The following is a 22,847-nucleotide window of genomic DNA, read 5'->3' as shown; positions in this document are numbered from 1 at the left end:
ATGCATTCACCAGCATTAGAATAACGAGTTTTATGTTAAGAACTTACCCTTGTTAAAACTCTTTCTGCGAGGTACACTGGGCTCCACAAGGAATGGACAATGGGTGCAGAGTAGGATCTTGATCCGAGGCACCAACAGGCTCAAAGCTTTGACTGTTCCCAGAATGCATAGCGCCGCCTCCTATATCACCCCGCCTCCCTGCACAGGATCTCAGTTTTTAGTTAACCAGTCCAATGCAGTAGCAGGAAGAGAGACAACAACGGTTAGTAGCCACAACACCGCATTCTCACGACAGGAGACGTGTCAGCGGCTAATGCCATACCAACCCAAAGAAGCTAAGTGCGTCAGGGTGGGCGCCTTATGGAGCCCAGTGTACCTCGCAGAAAGAGTTTTAACAAGGGTAAGTTCTTACCATAAAACTCGTTTTCTGCTGCGGGGTACACTGGGCTCCACAAGGAATGGACAATGGGGATGTCCTAAAGCAGTTCCTTATGGGAGGGGACGCACTGTAGCGGGCACAAGAACCCGGCGGCCAAAGGAAGCATTCTGGGAAGCGGCAGTATCGAAGGCATAGGCCCTTATGAACGTGTTCACAGAGGACCACGTAGCCGCCTTGCACAATTGTTCAAGGGTCGCACCACGTTGGGCCGCCCAAGAAGGTCCAACAGACCGAGTAGAATGGGCCTTAATGTGATCAGGAGCAGAGAGACCAGCCTTCACATAAGCATGTGCAATCACCATTCTAATCCATCTGGCCAGAGTTTGCTTGTGAGCAGGCCAGCCACGTTTGTGAAAGTCAAACACAACAAAAAGAGAATCAGATTTCCTAATAGGAGCAGTTCTCTTCACATAGATACGGAGAGCTCGTACCACATCCAAAGACCGCTCTTTGGGAGACAGATCAGGAGAAACAAGTGCCGGAACCACAATCTCCTGATTAAGGTGGAACGAAGAAACCACATTAGGTAGATAGCCGGGACGAGTCCTAAGAACCGCCCGGTCACGGTGAAATATCAGATATGGGGAACTACAGGACAAGGCACCCAAATCCGACACTCTTCTAGCTGAAGCAATAGCCAGCAGAAACACCACCTTAAGGAAAAGCCACTTAAGGTCAGCTGAACCAAGAGGTTCAAACGGAGACTCTTGTAACGCCTCCAAAACCACCGACAAGTCCCAAGGAGCCACAGGTGGAACAGGTGGAGGTTGGATACGCAACACGCCCTGAGTAAAGGTATGCACATCAGGAAAGGTCACAATTTTTCTCTGAAACCACACCGACAAGGCAGATATTTGAACCTTGAGGGAGGCCAGACGCAGGCCTAAGTCCAGGCCCTGCTGAAGAAAAGCCAACAACTTGGCTATACTAAACTTGGAAGCGTCATAATCGTTAGATGCGCACCAAACAAAGTAAGAATGCCAGACCCTATAGTAAATCCGAGCCGAAGCCGGTTTCCGGGCCCGCAACATAGTTTGAATGACCGCCTCAGAAAACCCTTTAGCCCTTAAGACGGAAGCTTCAAGAGCCACGCCGTCAAAGACAGCCGGGCTAGGTCCTGGTAGACACAAGGGCCCTGAACGAGGAGGTCTGGGCATTGTGGAAGTAGAATTGGACGCTCTGACGATAGGCCTTGCAGGTCTGAGAACCAGTGCCGTCTGGGCCACGCTGGAGCTATGAGAAGCAGAATTCCTTTTTCTTGCTTGAACTTCCGAATTACCCTGGGCAGGAGTGACACCGGAGGGAACACGTACGGCAGCCGAAACCTCCACGGTACCGCCAGCGCATCCACGAATGCTGCTTGAGGATCCCTTGTCCTTGCTCCGAAGACCGGAACCTTGTGATTGTGTCGAGACGCCATCAGATCTACGTCTGGAAGGCCCCAACTTTCCGCTAGGAGTTGAAACACTTCTGGATGGAGGCCCCACTCGCCGGCGTGCACGTCCTGACGACTGAGAAAGTCCGCTTCCCAATTCAAGACTCCCGGAATGAATATTGCCGATATGGCTGGTAGATGCCGTTCTGCCCACTGTAGAATCTGTGAGACTTCCTTCATTGCCAGGCGGCTTCGAGTTCCACCCTGATGATTTATGTAAGCCACTGTGGTGGCGTTGTCCGACTGTACTTGAACAGGACGGTTCTGAATTAAATGCTGGGCTAGGTTCAAGGCATTGAAGACTGCCCGCAACTCCAGAATATTGATCGAGAGGAGGGACTCCTCCTTGGTCCACTGCCCCTGAAGGGAGTGTTGCTCCAGCACCGCACCCCAACCTCTTAGTCTGGCATCTGTCGTCAACAGGACCCAGTTGGATATCCAGAACGGACGCCCCCTGCACAGTTGTTGGTCCCGGAGCCACCAGAGCAGCGACAGACGGACCTCCGGAGTCAATGAGATCATTTGAGACCTGATCCGGTGAGGCAGGCCGTCCCATTTGGCTAGAATTAGCCTCTGGAGAGGGCGAGAGTGAAATTGAGCATACTCCACCATGTCGAATGCTGACACCATGAGGCCCAGCACCCGCATCGCCGAATGTATCGACACTTGCGGACTAGATAGGAAGCAACGAATCCTGTCCTGAAGTTTCAGGACTTTCTCCTGAGACAGGAACAACCGCTGGTTGTGAGTGTCCAATAGTGTGATAATGTCGATATTATCTTAAACCATAAAGCTATACCTTTAAACACACTTTTACCATGGAGCCGCTGCGGCCGCTAGACTTAATATACACGCTACGCACTTTGTACGCTATTTGCGTACAGAGTCCCGTACGTTGTACGTACTTAGCGTACACACGCCGCGCTGGGTGTACAAAGTACGCACAGGGCGCGCACACTCCTTATAAACTTTAAACCTTATTTGTAATGCAATGCAATGTTATTCTTACACTCTAAACTATGTGCCGCAAAGCACTGTAATGATGTTACACCTTAAACCTTACGCAGCGCTGACGGTATAAAGTACTTGCTGTGCGTACACACCTTATCAATACACTCTTAAACCTTATACAGTTAGATACACTTTAAACCCTAGTAGGGAAATGAGGACACAACACCGATTTGTAGTTAACCGCTGGGTTCTAAGGCCACAGTGGATTATTTGAAAGGGGATAACAATTACAAGTTATACACTACAAGGCTAACAAGATAAATCTACAACAGAATAATGGCTACAGTCAATGTACATACGTGAGAGTGTTCGCTTGCGCAACCTGGACCAGTCCTCCGCTCATTAGGTAGATAGCGTTCAGAGTCTTCTGACCGGCCAGGCAACAACAGGCTTTTTATACACAACTTCCATATACAATACAATGGTCGCTGTAATCCCTTTGTCTATTGGACACAGAGATGCATCTTTACATTACAGGAGAGGTCATAGGTTGATTTGAAAAGGTGGGCGATGTCTTTCCCAACTGCTCTTGTGGGTGGTCTCCTCTGGATTCCCGCCGCATACATAATATACAGTAAATAGTTTAAATCTATATTCTACTTCTGCACATAACTATACGCAGGAACATGCGATCTTGGTCTAACCAACACCGGAATGTTACCCTTAAAATACCCTACAGCTGGATACTAGACATCACCCTATAACCTTTGTCTGTCCCTTCCTATCATGCAAAGGTGAATCCCTTAGTCCTGGAATCATTTAAACTGTTGATACTTGCTGATGTGGTGTAGGGGAGCTATGTGTACAAAGTGCACTATTTGGGTTAAATATGTAATGTTCTGATAACCCTCTATGCACTCACAAACTCCGCCGTAAATACCCATACCACGCGCAGGATCGCTGGAGCGATCATACGCAAATTGCGGATATGTGCACGCACGGCGGAACAAGTGCACGCGCAGCGGCATGTGTGTGTGGTTAGTACATGATGTATGCATTACAATATTTTTCGACTTTGACAGTCCACCCTTTGGCAGTCAACAATAACTGCCACTATCTAAACATAAAACAGAAAAATATACAATACAGTATCTACAGATGATTGGGTGGTAGGAGGAGAGGTGTAGGTGGGAAATGTATGACCTAGTGAGATAGTAAAAGCATGTATGTGTGAATTCATGTCTGAGGGGCATGTATCATCGTGCCGTATATGTTCTAGATAAGCTTCGAGGTATTGCGAAGTATACATTAAATCCTTCTCATCCCGTATTAAGGGTCTGTAAGTGGGCCAACAAACACTACCGAGCTCTTTTCGGCTTCTTGTTCCAACAAATGGGGTGCACATTTAGTTGATGATACATGGAGGGGGAACATATGTGAGTGCTAATATATGTGGATATCACCTGTCGACTATGTGTGTCACTAGCTGAAGGTTGTAGAGATGAAGATAAGACACATATCTAAAATACATTCACATAACATTTGCGTTATCATTCTTGGGTGTTGATCGAAGTCTTTTCCGGATGGGTGTATTTTTGCTGAGGGGGAAACAAAGGAAAAACGGGTGAAAGAAACGGGTCGTGGAATTCATTTGCAATCCTTATCACAACATCGTTTCTATGGATGGGTCGTAAATTAAATCTGCTGCTGTAACAATGCCCCCGCTCCTTAAACTCATCAATTTTGTGCCGTGCTTGCGCCGCGTTAAAATTCGAACACACCTAAATATCAAGTCAATAATTATGACGACTCCCAGGTTACAAAGGAGAAACTTTCCTACACTCATAACATTTTGAGCCCATTCTCCTAAACCTGAGAACCAATTGTGTGGGTTCAACCATGAGATCCAGCCGGTCAGTTCATTACTCACAGCTGTCAGGGTAAGGTTGTGTCTCCTTCGGAACTCCCACTTCAACTGCAAGATATCGTCCATCTTTTGATCGATGATCTCGGTTGTGTCATCAGTGCTGTTTGTAATATACGTGCAGCACTTCACACCATATTGAGTAGCCAATGTGACACAGTACCCACCCGTCACGACTGTGATATAATTGAGGACCATCCTGTGCTGGATCAGTTCCATTTTGTAAGCTTGCAACTCCCTACCCGTATACCTGAAGGTGTCGTCATACATCTCAGTGATATTATCTATCAGGTTCGCTAGCGCATGGATGTACCTATAATTTATCATTCTTCTGGCAGTACGGGTGATGTCTAATGCGAGAAGGAATTGAATCCCGGTGGATTCGTGGATCAAATCAGAGGCTACGTGCTCTGTCCTATCTATGAGGTGTCTCTTAACAATGTGTTCATAATGAGTATGAGTATAAGGAGCTTGAGCACTGCGGTGAACGTCTTTCATCTTATCATGGGTTATGGTCATGACATCTGGCAACACTCTTCCAATGTAACACAATCCCTCTGAGTTTGGGGCAAGCCACTTATACGCCTTCCTCCCACATATGAAATAAGCATCATCAGGGAGAACATATGGGACAGAATATGACATTACCATATTGCAAACTTTCCAAGTGAAAAATCCTATCCCTAACTCTCTCATCTCTTCAGTACACGTATCAGGCTGTATGATATGCGCACAGTACCCTGGTGATACTTCTCCAACCCGCATGGTCTTGCTTCCTTGAGTATACCTATACCGAAAATAGCTTCCACTGTTGGCTATATGGCGTATAAGTTCAGAGTCTACGGGTATCCTATCAGCTCTGTGCGAAAATGCCATGGTCTGGTTATTCCATGTCACCTCCCAATTTCCCGGCTTTCGGGAATTGGAAATGTTGAAACACACTAAGGATCTATCTACATGGTACTGGTGGAGTATCAAACTAGGGGGCCTAGAAATATTAAATTTCTTGTCCACCGGTCTCCCACCCCGTAATTCGAGTACCTCATCATTGCTAAAGGGTACGGTACTAATCCTGACTTGCTCTGACCTTGAGGTACTTGTGAGCACACCCAGCATTCTGTCTGGTTTAAGACCTTACCCACTAGTGAGTGGTAATCACTCAATGGATGACGGTCCATGTTGATATTAAGGCTGGACTGACATCTCTGGATACACCCATCCTCAACTATGTTCTCACAATTCCTACAAATGCAATCTTCCTCAGCCAATAACCCTTCACAGTGCCTCCTAGTTTCCTGACTACCAGATCGTTTTCTGATACTCGCCTTTGCTCGATTGATGTGTTGCTCTTGGAATTCTACAAATCCGTCCTTGCCATCAGAACCCATTCCAGATCCTTTCTCAACCTCTCTGGTACTCTCACCGAAACAGACTGTTCTCGTCAACAACAGGATTAACAGGAAAACCCGGAACGCAGTCTCTTGGGGTAAGTCCATCTTGTTAAGGGGAGAGAAAGGGAACAAGAAGGGGGAGGAAATGGGAGATGGAGAAAATAATAAAAAGGAAAAAGAAAACTGGTGCGACAACTGCCTCTGGTCTTGTTGTTCTCTGTGCTCAGGTGCCGTGACAGCAGTCCTGCCTCTCAGCCTTCCCGGAACAGACACTCCAGTGATACGATGTTCTCTACACTCTGCTCTTTGTCACGGGTTCTCTCTGGGTCAGCGACCTTCTTACAGTGGGACGAGTGGACCCAAGTCTCTCTCTCGGCAACCTTTAATGCTGTCGTGCTGGTTAGTAAGACTTGGTACGGTCCTTCCCACCTGTCAATGAGGCAACCTGAGCGTAGAAAATTTCGAATCATTACATAATCCCCAGGTTCAATGTCATGACAATTACTGTTTGGTAGGTCAGGAATCACCAGCTTTAGATTTCTGTTTTGATTCCTCAGCTGCTGGCTCATCTTAATCAAATATTTTACAGTCACTTCGTTATTGCATTTCAAATCATTCTGGGGTCAATCATTACATGGGGTTGTCGACCAAAAAGAATCTCAAAGGGTGATAGGTTAAGTGGGGACCTGGGAGTGGTTCTGATGCTGTACAATACAAGTGGCAAAGCTTCTGGCCACAACAATCCAGTTTCAGCCATCACTTTGCTCAGCTTGTTCTTAATAGTGCTGTTTACTCTTTCCACCTTCGCACTCGCCTGTGGGCGGTACGGAGTATGCAGCTTGCTATTAATTCCCATCAGTTTACACATAACCTGAAAGACTTCACCTGTAAAATGGGTACCCCTATCGCTTTCAATTATTCTAGGGATACCATATCTGCACACAAATTCCTGCACAATTTTCTTTGCAGTGAACGTAGCAGTATTTGTGGCAGCAGGGAACGCTTCTACCCAATTTGAAAACACATCAATACAGACTAACACATATTTTAAATTTCTGCAGGGTGGTAACTGTATGAAATCAATCTGTATTACCTGGAAAGGGCCGTCTGTCGGCGGGATATGGGATGGTTCTGTTGGTATTGACTTTCCAATATTCTTCCTCAAGCAAATAAGACATGTCATTGCTCTCTTACCCGCATGAGAAGAGAATCCTGGCGCACACCAGTAGGCTCTCACCAGCTTACACATACCCTCTTTACCCAGATGAGTCAGACCGTGTGCCGCCTCAGCTAAGCTTGGAAGATATGCTCTGGGGGCTACTGGCTTACCCTGTCCATCTGTCCAGAGTCCTGAGGACTCCTGGCCATACCCCTTTGACCTCCAGACTGCCTTTTCCTGTGGAGAACACAAATTTTGCATTTCACTTAATTTTTGTGTTGACGGTGTTGAATATCATCAGTGATGTGATATCTGTTTGTATGGGGGTGCTGGCTGCTGATTTTGCAGCTTCGTCTGCCCGGCTGTTACCAAGTGACACTGGGTCTTGACTATAAGTGTGGGCTTTGCACTTGATAACAGCCACTCTGTCTGGTTCTTGTATCGCTGTTAGAAGTCTTTTTATGTGGGATCCATGCTCTACAGGTGTGCCAGCTGCCGTCATGAAATTTCTGAGGCGCCATAGGGCCCCGAAATCATGCACTACTCCAAAGGCATACCTAGAATCTGTATATATATTGGCTGACTTTCCTTTGGCCAATTCACACGCTCTGGTTAGGGCGACCAGCTCAGCAACTTGTGCTTGTTATGAGCCACGGCTGTGGCTCATTCCTGTTTTGCAGTTTTGTTCTGTATTTCATGTTATACTTCTGTTTATGTTCCCCGTGGGTGTCATGGGGTGCTCGGAGCTCACCCTTAAGGAGGGGATACTGTTATGAACCACAGGTAGTGGTTCATTCCTATTTTACGTTTATAAAGTTGTCTTGCATGCCAGGATTTCCTGTTGCTCTGTTTTAGAATACTCTTGTCTGCTGCCGCTGGTGAGTCTGTGTAATTGCAGCTTGTTCCCTTGTGTTCAGCCCCACCTGGCTGCTAATTGCATCTGGTCAGTTTGGAATCATGCAACAAGGCAGCTGCATGGGATTATTAATTAGGCCTCTCTGTTATATGCTGGCTGTTTGCAATTCACAGATGCTGGTGATATTCCTGGGTTTTCAGTCTGCTTGAGTTCTGAGCTTGGTTCCTGCTAGTTCCTGAGCTTCCTGTGTCGATTCCTGTGTCAGTCCCTGTGTCGATTCCTATGTCTGATCCCGTGTCCTGCCGTGAGGCGTTCCTGTCCTGAGGTCCAGTACCGTTGCCTGTGCAAGTTTCTGGCTTCTTGGTGTCCACCGGTCTGTCGTTTGCCTGTCTGCCTGTCCTCCAGTTCTGAGAGTCTGTGTCAGCAGCATTGGGAGTTCCTGTCCGTTTGCCAGTATTCGTACCGGTTCCGTGAGTAGCGGCACGGCCGCGTCCGTTGGCTTAGGCCGCTGTATTCCCTTATTATTTCTGTCACTGGTGTTTTGCAGAGGGTTCTGCTTATGCTGTCACCGCCGGTACACAAAAGTATTGTGTCGGCGTGTGGTCAGCATTTCCTTTGTTGTTCTTTTCCTTTGGCGGCAAGCCGCACATACTTTGGTTTTAGGTTTGTTAGTAGCCCCTGGCCTTGTTGTTTAGTCAGAGGGCCCCTTGTTATCACCCTGTCTCGGTTCACTCTTTGTCTCTCATTAAGACCTGAGGGGGCATCGAAGTTGGGCAGACGTAATCCGCCCTTCAAACGCGGCTGCCATGGGCTCAAGCAACCATAGTCTCGCAAGAGTGTACTGACAGCACGGGTGAGACAACGGAGATAGGGCGCCAGGGGCTATTCCCTTTCCATTCCCCTTTCCCAGCATTACGTCCTGGTGCTCTGGACTCGCTTCATAACATCTCCCTTGTTCTGAGCACCAGGAACCTAACATTATCACCAGCCATATCACAAAAAAGAAATAAAACTTTTTTTCTTTTTTGGCCCAGTCCAGTGTCTAGTCTAGAATCCAGTCTTGTTTAGAATCCAGTCCGGTGTTTAGAATCCAGTCCGGTGTTTAGAATCCAGTCCGGTGTTAAAAAAAAAAAAAAAAGTCTTGTTTTGTTTAGCAAAATTTAGTCTTGCCTTGCCTTGCCTTGCCTTGTCTTGTCTAGTTTTAAATCCTCCTATGTCTACTATGCAAGCCCTGCAGGCATCTCTCGCAGCCCTGAACTCTGTATTCAGTGCTTTGAGACCAGAGCGACTAGAAGTTTTGCAGCAATCCCTAAAGCAACTGCAAAACCTACTGACTAAAATCTTGCTCATCTTGCCAGAAGTCGTTGAGAGTACATCTATCTCTAAAGAGACTCTTGTTCACAGTATGGTGACAAGAGAATCCTCTGGTTTAATTGAAGAGAAAAGGTTTAAAAGTTTTCTGCGGCCCAGGCTCTCAGAAGAGGAGCGTCTGCGTCGCAGAAACTTAAACTTATGCCTATATTGTGGGGGTTTAGGCCATTATCTGCAGACCTGTGAGTTGCGCAAGCCAAAGTGTGGTGACGAGTCTTGCCCTCTGGCCAAGTTGAGTCATGATACAAGACCTACTCCTGTCTCTACTGTGGCAGAGGTACTTGTCACACAACCCACACAAAAAAGCTCTCTGTCCTATAATTGGGGTCCTTGGGCAAGGGAGCCCCATTATAGATTCAGGAATCAAAAGAGAATGTTTCTCTCCTCTCTTGAGGTTCCTGTGGAAGCGGAGTTGCAAGTCCCTGGAGTGGTGCCTGATGCCCAGGTTCCTGGAGTGGTGCCTGATGCCCAGGTTCCTGAAGTGGTGCCTGATGCCCAGGGTCCTGGAGTGGTGCCTGATGCCCAGGGTCCTGGAGTGGTGCCCGTAGCCCAGGGTCCTGGAGTGGTGCCCGTAGCCCAGGGTCCTGGAGCGGTGCCCGATGCCCAGGGTGCAGGAGCGGTACCCGATGCCCAGAGTGCTGGAGCGGTACCCGATGCCCAGAGTGCTGGAGCGGTACCCGATGCCCAGAGTGCTGGAGCGGTACCCGATGCCCAGAGTGCTGGAGCGGTACCCGATGCCCAGAGTGCTGGAGCGGTACCCGATGCCCAGAGTGCTTGAGCGGTACCCGATGCCCAGAGTGCTGGAGCGGTACCCGATGCCCAGAGTGCTGGAGCGGTACCCGATGCCCAGAGTGCTGGAGCGGTACCCGATGCCCTAGCTTATAGAGGGACATCAAATATTATAGTTCAGGTGTCCATACCGGAAGGGGTCTCAGAAGCTGTTACCCCAGGTAGGGACTTGAAAAGCGCAACCCTAGAAAGGGTCTCTAAAACCATAGTTCTTGAGGGGAACTCGAGAAGCAAAACCCCAGAAGGGATCTTTGAAGTAATATCCCCAAGTGGGGTCTCGAGAGACGCAGCCCCAAAGAAGGGTCTAGAAGTCGCTTCCCCAGGAAAGAACTTAAGAAGCATAGCATTAGTGGAGGATCTGAACGTTATTGCTTCAGCAAAAGTCCCGGAAGTCATAGTCCCGGGAGAACTTTCGATAATTATCGACTCAGAGAGGGAGGCCGATGGCCCGATCCCAGTCAGGGAGGCCAACGGCCCGGTCCCAGTAAAAGAATCCGAGGTGCTGGCCCCAGCGGGGTTCTCGGAGGCCACTGCCCCAGCGGGGTTCTCGGAGGCCACTGCCCCAGCGGGGTTCCCGGAGGCCACTGCCCCAGCGGGGTTCCCGGAGGCCACTGCCCCAGCGGGGTTCCCGGAGGCCACTGCCCCAGCGGGGTTCCCGGAGGCCACTGCCCCAGCGGGGTTCCCGGAGGCCACTGCCCCGGGTGGGGTTCAGAAAGTCACTGCCCCGGGTGGGGTTCAGAAAGTCACTGCCCCGGGTGGGGTTCAGAAAGTCACTGCCCCGGGTGGGGTTCAGAAAGTCTCAGCCCCGGGTGGGGTTCAGAGAGTCTCAGCCTCGAGTAAGGTCAATAGTGACCAGGTCCTAGCAAAGCACTCCAGTCAGTCAGATGAGAAGGAAACAGATCCTGACTCTGATATCTCAACATCCATAACCTTTGATGGGGACTTCGCCCAATTTCTGGCGCTTTTCAAACACTATTACACTATTATGTTGTCTAGACCATTTCTGGGCATCACTTCAGAAAACCTTGGGCTCTATCTGATTTATTCTTTTAGAGGAGAGCCTTCTGAGTGGGCGACCAGCCTAATGAAAGCTGAAGATCCCATTCTTCAGGATCCCCTAGCATTCTGTGATGCAATTGTTAAAAGATACGGTTCCAAAGAAATTGGTTCAGGTTCCTCTAAGTCACCCGTCTTGTCTGCTGAGAGTCCACCAAATACTGTAAACTCGGCACAAGAGTCCCAGCCCGTTGTTTTGACTGCAGGATGTGCTTTTTTGACTTCTTCTAATAATAGTACTTTACCAGAAAGTTCAGCTCCCAAGGGTAAGAGACCTGTCTCTGATTTGAACGCAGCCTTGCTGGGTGGTACCATCAGTTCAGACAATGTTTGGGGAATTACCTTGGTCAGACCTAAAGAGCTTTGTAAAAAGAAGAAGAAAAAGAAACAATTTTTGACTCTTGCCTTGATAAAAAAAAAAAAAAAGATGTTTTTTTTTTCCTTGTCTTGTGTCCAGTGGCCACCATCAAGGGGAGGGCACTGTTACAAGTTGTTGCTACAACTTTTTTTTTTTTTTCTTGTCTGTTAGACCAGTGTGTCAGGTTTTTTTTTTTTGTATCCCTTGTTCTGGATAGTCTGAATTTTGGGGTCTTTTGACCCCTCCTCAAGGGGGGGGGTAATGTTATGAGCCACGGCTGTGGCTCATTCCTGTTTTGCAGTTTTGTTCTGTATTTCATGTTATACTTCTGTTTATGTTCCCCGTGGGTGTCATGGGGTGCTCGGAGCTCACCCTTAAGGAGGGGATACTGTTATGAACCACAGGTAGTGGTTCATTCCTATTTTACGTTTATAAAGTTGTCTTGCATGCCAGGATTTCCTGTTGCTCTGTTTTAGAATACTCTTGTCTGCTGCCGCTGGTGAGTCTGTGTAATTGCAGCTTGTTCCCTTGTGTTCAGCCCCACCTGGCTGCTAATTGCATCTGGTCAGTTTGGAATCATGCAACAAGGCAGCTGCATGGGATTATTAATTAGGCCTCTCTGTTATATGCTGGCTGTTTGCAATTCACAGATGCTGGTGATATTCCTGGGTTTTCAGTCTGCTTGAGTTCTGAGCTTGGTTCCTGCTAGTTCCTGAGCTTCCTGTGTCGATTCCTGTGTCAGTCCCTGTGTCGATTCCTATGTCTGATCCCGTGTCCTGCCGTGAGGCGTTCCTGTCCTGAGGTCCAGTACCGTTGCCTGTGCAAGTTTCTGGCTTCTTGGTGTCCACCGGTCTGTCGTTTGGGATTCTGCCTGTCCTCCAGTTCTGAGAGTCTGTGTCAGCAGCATTGGGAGTTCCTGTCCGTTTGCCAGTATTCGTACCGGTGCCGTGAGTAGCGGCACGGCCGCGTCCGTTGGCTTAGGCCGCTGTATTCCCTTATTATTTCTGTCACTGGTGTTTTGCAGAGGGTTCTGCTTATGCTGTCACCGCCGGTACACAAAAGTATTGTGTCGGCGTGTGGTCAGCATTTCCTTTGTTGTTCTTTTCCTTTGGCGGCAAGCCGCACATACTTTGGTTTTAGGTTTGTTAGTAGCCCCTGGCCTTGTTGTTTAGTCAGAGGGCCCCTTGTTATCACCCTGTCTCGGTTCACTCTTTGTCTCTCATTAAGACCTGAGGGGGCATCGAAGTTGGGCAGACGTAATCCGCCCTTCAAACGCGGCTGCCATGGGCTCAAGCAACCATAGTCTCGCAAGAGTGTACTGACAGCACGGGTGAGACAACGGAGATAGGGCGCCAGGGGCTATTCCCTTTCCATTCCCCTTTCCCAGCATTACGTCCTGGTGCTCTGGACTCGCTTCATAACATCTCCCTTGTTCTGAGCACCAGGAACCTAACAGTGCTGAGTGCGGTGGGCCCAGAGGCTCAGCTTCTATGATACCTCTGTCATCTACGACTGCGTATCCAGTACACAAGTCTCCCGAGTCCGTCTGTCTGTGGCAACTACCGTCAGTGTTAAAAGTAAAATCTACGCCTTCCAGTGGGTTGTCACTAATATCGGGTCTTGCAGTGAAAGTTTGGTTCAGATATTCCATACAATCATGTGTGTCAGTGTCTGTACTAAATCCTCCTTCACCATCATTCTCATCCTCCACCCTTTGTGCCTGTCCAGGCACACCTGGCAGATAAGTTGCAGGATTTAGTGCGCTGCATCTCTTTATGGTGATGTTTACAGGGGCCATTAGTGCTAATTCCCACTTTGTAAACCGAGCAGATGAGACATGTCTGGTTTGGGCAGAGTTCAGTAAGGCTGACACTGCATGAGGTGTATGGATGGTCAGGTTGTGTCCTAACACTACGTCTACGCTTTTACTCACTAGCAATGCTATCACTGCAACACTTCGCAAGCATGTGGGGAGAGACTGCGCTACGGTGTCCAACTGTGCACTGTAGTAAGCTACCGGCCTGCTGGCATCACCATGTCTCTGGGTTAGGACACCTGCCGCACACCCAGCACTTTCTGTACCGTACAATTCAAAGGGTTTCCCATAATCTGGCATGCCTAATGCAGGTGCCTGTGATAGGCACTGTTTAAGTCTCTCAAATGCCAGTTCGGACTCATCTGTGTGAGAGATCTGATCTGGTTTGTTCGAGGAGACCATTTCCTGCAAAGGTAAAGCCAGTATGGAGAACCCTGGGATCCAGTTTCGGCAGTACCCACACATTCCAAGAAAAGTGCGGATCTGTTGCTGGGTTTGTGGCAGAGTCATGTCGCGAATTGCCTGTATTCTATCAGTGGTGAGGTGTCTAAGTCCTTGTGTCAAGCAATGTCCCAAATATTTTACCTTGGTCTGGCACAGCTGCAACTTGTCCTTTGAAACCTTGTGTCCCGTATTAGAAAGGTGAAACAGAAGCTGTTTCGTGTCTTTCAAGGACGAGTCGAGTGAATCAGAACACAGCAGTAAGTCATCTACATACTGTATTAATACTGATCCGCTCTCAGGTTGAAAGGATTGTAAACAGTCATACAAAGCCTGGGAGAAAATACTTGGGCTGTCAATGAAACCTTGGGGTAGGCGAGTCCATGTGTACTGCACTCCAATGTATGTGAATGCAAACAAGTATTGGCTGTCAGGGTGCAGAGGGACCGAAAAGAAAGCAAAACAGAGGTCAATTACAGTGAAAAATTTTGCAGTAGGGGGAATTTGCATGAGAATGACAGCTGGATTTGGCACTACGGGGAATTGGCTCTCAACTATCTTGTTTATCCCCCTTAGATCCTGCACTAGCCTGTAACCCCTCCCCCCACTTTTTTTCACAGGGAAGATGGGACTATTGGCAATGCTGGATGTCCTAACTAGGATGCCCTGTTGTAGCAAGCGCTCTATGACTGGGTACACTCCTAATTCCACCTCTGGCTTCAGAGGATACTGTGGGATTTTTGGAGCTATCCTACCATCTTTTACTTGCACTACTACAGGAGCTACATTCGCCATCAATCCAGTGTCTTGTCCATCTTTGGTCCAGAGGGATTCCGGTATCTGGGAGATCATTTCGTCTACCTTGGATGGACACCTGTCTCTAACAGCAGAGTGTGACATTAATCTTTGTGGGGTGTCTAACATATCCTGCACTTCCTGAACGTGATTCTCGGGTATATCTAAGAAGACACCCTCAGGAGTACAATATATGACACACCTCATTTTACACAATAAATCTCTCCCAAGTAGATTAGTCGGAGCCGATGCAGCTTGCAAAAAGGAATGCTTGGTCTGCAAAGGCCCTATCGTAATCTCTGCTGGTCTAATTAAAGGGTAGTGTTGCACTATTCCTGTTACTCCCATTGCTGAAATTGTCTTACCCATGGTTTTCATACCTACCGTTGAATTTAACACTGACCTGGCCGCCCCTGTATCTACAAGAAAAGGTAATGATCTACCAGCTACATCAACTGTGACCTCAGGTTCACTACCTAGGCTAGCAATCAACTTCACTGGCTGCAGATTACAGGTGTGGCCTAACCCCTATTGTATATTGTGACCTTCCCGCAGCGCGCTGGCAGCTACAATATGTGAGGGGGGCAGTTGAGAATTTTCAGAGGTCTGCCAGTCCCTCCTAGGTGGGTACCTCCTTGTTTCCCCTGCATGCGGCTCATAACTCCTCCTATGCGATCCCTGGTCCCAATTACGTGTATCATAATGTGGTTCATATCCTGGTCTAGGGGGTCGATATACCTTATGTGTGTCCTTATACCTACAATTCCGTGCATAGTGTCCTTCCTTCTTACAGTTATAACATACTACTACATGCGACTTACCATCAGGGGTCTGGGGTTTTGGCTGATGCGGCTTCGTTGTAAGGGCTTTTATACTTACTGTCATCAGCTTATCCCCCTGTGACTCCCTGTGCTTAATGATGTTCCGATCGTGCTCGATAGCGGACTCTCTTAATGCAGCCACCGAGATACCTCTCCAGTTAGGTTGAGTGGTTTGTACCCTTGTTCTCAATATTTCTTTTAACCCGTCCATTAATACTGACACAGCTACCTCCCTGTGATGTACATTTTCCTTAATGTCCTCGACCCCAGTGTATCTAGCCATTTCCTGCATTGCTCGGTGGAAATATTCAGATGCCGTTTCACCTTCTTTTTGTCTTATGGAAAAGATTTTATTCCATTTGACAACAGTAGAGAAATATACTCCTAATTGTAGATTGATCTGTCGTACATTCTCCTGAGTGTATTCATCAGTGAGAGGTACTTCTACGTCTAATTTACAATCAGTATTGAATTTCGCGGGGTCAATATTGGAGGGTAAACATGCCCGTAGCACTGTTCGCCAATCTTTGTTTGTGGGTTCGGTGGCATTACCTAATTCTTTAATAAACCTCTGACATGCGGCTAGATCCTTTCTGGGATCAGGAAATTCAGACATAATTGTCCTCAATTCTGTCCGGGACCAAGGACAATGCATAGCAATGTTCCTGATGGGAGTGACTCCCTGAGCGTCAGTACTCCCATTGGGGACTGCGATCACCCTGACAGGATTTAGTTCAATTACATCATTCTGAGTTGCTTCTACAATGTGAGGTGCAATTGTTTCTGCATAATGTACGGTACCGTACTTACCTGTGGACACGACCTCACCTACTCCTCCGCTAGGGGCCTTTACTACTCTTATTGGTTGGGCCGTGCCCACCTGGGTGTCTTGTATGGTGGCTGCTAGAGAGAGTGCCGATATCGTGCTGGGCTCATCTTCTTGCTCGCAGTCCTGAGGGAAGTTTAAAATGGGATACAACTTGCACGGGTTAGCATTAGTACATTTATCAACTTTACTCTTATCATATATCAGTATGCCATTGTCTGTAGCCACTTTCTCCCCTGTAATATACGGTGGTGGTGGTGCGGTTGCCATCAGTTTCCTGCTAGGTTTGGAACCGGCTGCGTGAGCTAGTTCCCTCTGCATATCGCCCTCTTGCTGCCATCAATTTAAACAGTTTGTGTGTCTGACCCTTTGCTTTTGGGATTTTATCAGACATATCCTAAACCTTAGATTCTGCAACACCTCTGGTTCAAAACTGCCTACCCTAGGGATTGGTTCCCTATCTTCCGCAGTCATACGTTCCCATTCATTGCATAAAACCTCTGTGTGTGATCCATGCTTCACACACATTATGTACCTCGCTGACCCCCTGGGCCGCGGAATGTCAACCTGAACCCTGGTTGCACGTCCCTTACTTGATCAACTGGCCCCCATATTTTGCAGGTATTGCCTTCTCAGCTAATTCCCACAAAAAAACAAAATACTCCATATAAGGCAACGGTGAAAGTTCAACGAGTGCTCTCACCCACTCACACCTATGTTGGCCAATACCCCCAAACACTGTCGTCAGCGCCGGTACGTACCCAACCTAGGGCCCCTATGTAACCTCTATTCCCTGGAAGTATATGGGAGTGACTTACCCTTTCCAGTAAATATTGGTTGTTGGAGATTTCCTGAGTGACCAGCGAAACTCCCTTAAAATAAATTTTTTTTTTACAGAAATCACGCTTGCGTATGCTATACCCAGCGCTAATGATCCCGCGATTTTACGCAAAGCTCGTAAAAAGGGTATCACCTTGCGCTAAGTATTGCACTCACGAACGCGCGGTCCAATCGCAGAGCGTATAGGTAACTGTTACTTATCCGCCGTACGACCAATGGAATCGATTTTTCAGGCTGCGAAACCTCAGCCGGAGCGTATCAAAACTGGCCTATATGGGTTCTTTGCTAACCCCCTGGGCTGCGGTACCTAAACAAAAACCTTGCTGACCTTTGGTCTGCGGTACTCTAAACCTTCGCTGACCTTTGGTCTGCGATATCTACTACCTTGCTCCTTTGTACTTTAATCTATGTTAACGTGAGCAAGCCACTCTCACACCACCAAGTCTCCACTCACCTGGTGTGGTCTCCTACGGGATCCCGTATTCCCTGGGTCCACAAAACCTTTATTGTTTTTGCACACTCACGTTCGTTCACTCAAATACACTTTGGTTTTTCTGTACAGAAAATTAACTTTCATTCAGATCAACAGCCTTAGTACCAGAGGTAATACAGTAAAAAAGGTTTTATTTAAACTAAATCTTGGACACTGAGCAATTTGTGCTATTACCGCGTGGCTACCGCTTCGCGCCTAAACTAAACACTGCTATTGTGTAATTTGGACTTAGCGGCCGTACCCTTACGCACGTTGCGTAAACACGCGATCGTGCGTACGTCTTTACGTTGCGTACGCAGTCCCGTACTTTGTCCGAGACACGTGTACAAAGACCGTACGTCCGCAGTAGTACAAATCCCACACTTCTATAAATGTAAGCGATATTACCTATAATCGTTTACTTAACACAACACAGTATCTTTCTGTATAAACCTGTTTAACTAGGCCAGACTGTATTTGTGTTTTACGTTTTACTCCCTTAATATCTAGTCTATGTTTTAACTAAATAGCAACAAATTTCTCAGCACTGATCAAAATTAATCTAATAATCAATACTTATGGCAACAATGCGAGCAGATATACAAAGTACAAAATACAGGTGTATGCGTGTGTTGTGTGCGCATTTGGCGCCAAACAGAAATTTACACTTTTAAAAATAGCTTTGCGTATTTACCTTTCAGATCCCACCAGCATCCCTACAAACCATGCTGAGCAGACGCTTATCTTATCAGCAATTGAGATAGAGTTTACCAGAGTATCCAGGAGAAGGCTTACGTGGATACCTGTCCACCCTTTGCTGATAGATAAAGTCTGCTGCAATCTGCTAGGCTGTGGGTATGAGGAAAAACCGGACGATGCCCCAATTGATAATGTAGATATTATCTTAAACCATAAAGCTATACCTTTAAACACACTTTTACCATGGAGCCGCTGCGGCCGCTAGACTTAATATACACGCTACGCACTTTGTACGCTATTTGCGTACAGAGTCCGGTACGTTGTACGTACTTAGCGTACACACGCCGCGCTGCATGTACAAAGTACGCACAGCGCGCGCACACTCCTTATAAACTTTAAACCTTATTTGTAATGCAATGCAATGTTATTCTTACACTCTAAACCAGGCTTTTTCAACCAGTGTGCCGTGGCACACTAGTGTGCCGCGACCAGTTGCAAGGTGTGCCGCGGAGCCAGAGGAGCTTCCTGCACCTGAACTGTTGGCCCGGGCTCTTCTTAGAAGATCAGTGATGCTCTGCCCATGACCTATGCCTTGAAAACGATGTGATATCATAGGTCACAGCCGCCGCGTCTCACCACCCAGCCAGCCCACCCGCCTGCATACATATCTTCCAGTTCCCGCCTGCATACACAGCTCTCCTTGCCAACCCACATCCACATCTGCCCGACCGCCCGCTGCTCAGTATTCTGAGAACTCCACTATGAACAGCCCCCACCACTGAGGGACAGGGGGGAGGACAGCTGATAATAATATTTGTTATTTTATTTCTCCTGTGGGGAATAATAGGATTTCAATAGGATTTATGTGGGGAGAATAAAAATTTATGGATTTATGGGGGGAACAATATGAATAAGTCATGTGGGGAGCAATAGGATTTACTGTATGTGGGGAGAAATGTGATTGATTTATGTTTGGAGCAATAGGATTTATGTGGGGAGCAATGTGATTGTTTTTTCTGTATAGGCCAGTGTATGTGTGGATTTTTTTTTTTGATTTTTTTTTTTTACTGTGAGGGCCAATGTGTGTGTTTTGGTTTTTTTCTGTGGGGAAGTGATGGTGTGCCTTGGCAATTTTAAAATATTGTTCGATGTGCCGCGAGTAAAAAAAGGTTGAAAATCACTGCTCTAAACCATGTGCCACAAAGCACTGTAATGATGTTACACCTTAAACCTTACGCAGCGCTGACGATATAAAGTACTTGCTGTGCGTACACACCTTATCAATACACTCTTAAACCTTATACAGTTAGATACACTTTAAACCCTAGCAGGGAAATGAGGACACAACACCGATTTGTAGTTAACCGCTGGGTTCTAAGGCCACAGTGGATTATTTGAAAGGGGATAACAATTACAAGTTATACACTACAAGGCTAACAAGATAAATCTACAACAGAATAATGGCTACAGTCAATGTACATACGTGAGAATATTCGCTTGCGCAACCTGGACCAGTCCTCCGCTCATTAGGTAGATAGCGTTCAGAGTCTTCTGACCGGCCAGGCAACAACAGACTTTTTATACACAACTTCCATATACAATACAATGGTCACTGTAATCCCTTTGTCTATTGGACACAGAGATGCATCTTTACATTACAGGAGAGGTCATAGGTTGATTTGAAAAGGTGGGCGATGTCTTTCCCAACTGCTCTTGTGGGTGGTCTCCTCTGGATTCCCGCCGCATACATAATATACAGTAAATACAGTTTATATCTATATTCTACTTCTGCACATAACTATACGCAGGAACATGCGATCTTTCTCTAACCAACACCGGAATGTTACCCTTAAAATACCCTACAGCTGGATACTAGACATCACCCTATAACCTTTGTCTGTCCCTTCCTATCATGCAAAGGTGAATCCCTTAGTCCTGGAATCATTTAAACTGTTGATACTTGCTGATGTGGTGTAGGGGAGCTATGTGTACAAAGTGCACTATTTGGGTTAAATATGTAATGTTCTGATTACCCTCTATGCGCTCACAAACTCCGCCGTAAATACCCATACCACGCGCAGGATCGCTGGAGCGATCATACGCAAATTGCGGATATGTGCACGCACGGCGGAACAAGTGCACGCGCAGCGGGCATGTGTGTGTGGTTAGTACATGATGTATGCATTACAATATTTTTGGACTTTGACAAGTGCTTCCAGATGCACCATGCTCTGAGCAGGGATCAGGGATGACTTCTTCCAGTTGATGAGCCACCCGTGGGCTTGCAGAAACCGGACCGTCACATCTAGATGACACAGGAGAAGTTCTGGGGAATTTGCCAGGATTAAAAAGTCGGCCAAATACGGCAGTATCCTGACCCCTTGACGGCGGAGTACCACCGTCATCACCGCCATGACTTTTGTAAAGACTCGCGGAGCCGTTGTTAAACCAAAAGGTAACGCCTGAAACTGGTAATGGCAGTTGCCAATCGCAAATCTCAGGTATTGCTGATGAGACACTGCTATAGGAATATGCAGGTAAGCATCCTGAATATCCAGGGAGACCATGAAGTCCCCAGGTTCCAAGGCCAGAACTATAGAGCGAAGGGTTTCCATCCGGAACTTGGAAACCTTCACAAACCTGTTCAATGCCTTGAGGTTGAGAATGGTCCGGGAGGTCCCATTCGGTTTCGAGACTAGAAATAGCGAAGAATAGTACCCCCGGCCCCTCTATGCAAGAGGCACCTGTACTACGACTCCTGTATCCAGGAGGGTCTGTACCACCGAATGTAGAGTATTTGCCTTTGTCTTGTCCAACGGGACATCTGTCTGGCAAAATCGATGAGGGGGTCGGATTTTGAAGGCTATGGCGTAACCTCGAGTGACGACTTCCCGTACCCAGGCATCTGAAGTGGTCTTCAACCATTCCTGGGTATACCCTAGAAAACGGCCCCCCACTCTGGGATCCCCCAGAGGGAGGCCCGCCCCGTCATGCGGCAAGCTTATCTGTCTTGGAAGCTGGCTGACGGGCCGCCCAGGCTCTTTTGGGCTTAGGCTTACCAGGTTTGGAAGTGCGGGCCTGTTTGTTGTACGCCTGACCTTTTGCTTTACCTGAAGGACGAAAGGGGCGAAAGGAAGTACCTTTAGCCTTCGACACAAAAGGAGCAGTACTTGGCAGACAGGCAGTTTTGACAGTAGCCAAGTCAGCCACAATCTTATTTAAATCCTCCCCAAACAGAATATCTCCCTTGAAAGGGAGTACCTCCAGGGTTTTTCTAGAATCCAGATCCACAGACCAGGATCTCAGCCACAATATCCGGCGAGCCAGGACTGACGTAGTAGAGGCCTTGGCTGCTAGGATACCGGCATGAGAAGCCGCCTCTTTAATATAGTGAGAAGATGTGACAATATATGACAAGCATTGTCTAGCATGGTCAGAAGAGATTTCAGCTTCTAACTCCAAGGCCCATGCTTCAATAGCCTCTGCAGCCCATGTAGCTGCAATAGTGGGCCCGTGAGGGTGTAAATCGCTTTCAGACAACCCTCCACACGTTTATCCGTAGGCTCTTTGGAGACGTGACGGTAGTGACCGGTAGAGCTGAGGAAACCACCATCCTAGCCACATGTGAGTCCACTGGAGGCGTTTCCCAATTTTTAGACAGCTCTGGCGCAAGAGGATAGCGAGCCAGCATCTTCTTTTGAGGCACAAACTTCGTACCCGGGTTTTCCCAGGGTTCCTGACGTATATCCACTAGGTGGTCAGAGTGAGGTAAAACTTGCTCAACCACCTTCTGACGCTTGAACCTATCTGGTTTCTTAGGAGGGACAGATGGCTCGGGATCATCCATAATCTGCAGAATTAACTTAATAGCCTCCACAAGATCAGGAACATCCACATTGAACTACCCTCCCCATCAGCCGTATCTGAGTCAGAACCTGAGGGGTCAGTATATGTGCCGTCTTCATCAGACGAGGTGTCAGTGACAGCAGTGGATTGTGAGGAGATAAGCGCTCGTTTAGAGGACCTCTTGGACTTAGGCGAGCGTTGGTCAGACTTTTTAGTAGTCAAGGACTGGTTCAACTTCTTTAATTGAGCAGATAAATCGTCCGCCCACGGCGGGTTAGCTGCAGGGACCACAAACGGTTGTACCGGCATTGGGGTCCCATAGGGGGACTTAGTTTATGAACTAGCGTATGCAGAAGCGTGGAAAAAGCGGCCCACGGTGGGTCAGTATGTGCCTCCGTTCCCACAGTCCCACTGGGGGGCAAGGAGCCCCCAGAACCAGAGCCCAAAGCTGGTACCGCAGTGTGTTCAGCCCCAGAACCGTTACCCTCAGAAGCAGACATGATATAACTTGCAGTATGAGGTAACACAGTACAATTATCAGCAGCACTATATCCCTAAACCC

General features: G+C 47.6%; 1 protein-coding gene across 1 annotated transcript in view; it reads left to right on the top strand.

Moving 5' to 3' along the window:
* Positions 1 to 22,847, top strand: part of MARS1 (methionyl-tRNA synthetase 1) — a 314,707-nt gene that overhangs the window by 103,781 nt on the left and 188,079 nt on the right. The gene's annotated exons all lie outside the window — the stretch shown is intronic.

The sequence above is a fragment of the Pseudophryne corroboree genome, chromosome 2, assembly GCF_028390025.1.
Source record: "Pseudophryne corroboree isolate aPseCor3 chromosome 2, aPseCor3.hap2, whole genome shotgun sequence".
Lineage (NCBI taxonomy): Eukaryota > Metazoa > Chordata > Amphibia > Anura > Myobatrachidae > Pseudophryne > Pseudophryne corroboree.
This window is presented reverse-complemented; position numbering and strand designations above follow the sequence as displayed.